A 1356-nucleotide genomic window follows, 5' to 3' on the forward strand; every position below is an offset into this window, starting at 1 on the left:
TCCTCCTCAGACTCGACGCTCACGCGGGTTGCCAGATTGAGGACAGGAACCAGTGCAAATATCAAAGGAAGGAAACAAGCCTTACACGCTGCGGTGAAGGGTAGATTACTTACGATTACAAATTGTAGTCTGGTACTGATTACATGATGAAAACTGATCTAGGTTACTCATTTTAGGTCAAGTATTCTGACTACTTCTTAGATTAGTTTTGGATTACATTATCACATTTTCATTTAAAATAAAAAGCAAAAAGAAAGAAAATATTTGTTTCATGTTAACATCATGAAATGCATTAAATATTACATTACACCAGGGTTTCACTGATGTAAAATATAAAAATGTATAAAAAAAAGAATGTAAACACTTAAAAATAGAAATATTGTATTTGTTTACCTGCATGTTAATATGAGCATTAAACAATACCAGATAACTTTAAACATGTGAATGTGTTGTTCAATTATTTAGATATTAACTAAACTATTTTATTTTAAGGAGTTTGGCTGACAAAAACATTTGGGAATCACTGCATCAATTATGAATAATTTACGGCCATTGTGTAAATAATATGCAATCACAATTATCAAATAAATTATGTAATCCATAAAAAGTACCTGTAATCTCATTATGAGCATTTTTAAATGTAATGTCCTCTAATTACAAGTTCATAATATTTGGAATCTGATTACATATAAGAAGTTACTATCCAGCTCTAACAACAGAAGTTGATGAGTTTATTTATCCGCATTTTAATGTGTCTGGTTACAGAGATTTAGATCAGGTCAGGTAGAATCTGGAAACTCTGACACAGTTCATTTGCTGGCTTCCATACGCTGTTTTTTCTGCCAACTGGCCACACAGGGTATCAAAATAATACTGGTTAAACTGACAGTGGGTGAAATCACACAGACCAAAACAAAACCAGACATTTTGACACAGAACAGACATTTCAAAGTACAGTAAATGGCTGCTGCATTGTTTTGTGGAGGAACATGTATGTGAACTTAGCATCTTAACTAAATACAGTATCAGCACACATTTAATGGTATTTTATGCTTTAGTAATGTCAAAAAATACATACGACACCTTTAATAAACCCAGCCATTCACTGAAAACATTTAACAAATTAAAATGTAATAAATAATCATACACAAACTATATAGTAGATAGTATGTTAACATTAAGATCTATGCTGTGAACCATAAAAATATCTGAATGTGCTTTGTATTGAAGGTTATGAAATTATCTTTTTAGACTAAAATGAGTTAATCATTAATTAATAACACAAATTAAGGCATAGTTCACCCAAAAATGAAAATGACGTCACTGACTTTTTCTTCTGTGGAACACAAAAGCCAA

Source organism: Sinocyclocheilus grahami, unplaced genomic scaffold (assembly GCF_001515645.1).
Source record: "Sinocyclocheilus grahami isolate Dianchi unplaced genomic scaffold, SAMN03320097.WGS_v1.1 scaffold25842.1, whole genome shotgun sequence".
Lineage (NCBI taxonomy): Eukaryota > Metazoa > Chordata > Actinopteri > Cypriniformes > Cyprinidae > Sinocyclocheilus > Sinocyclocheilus grahami.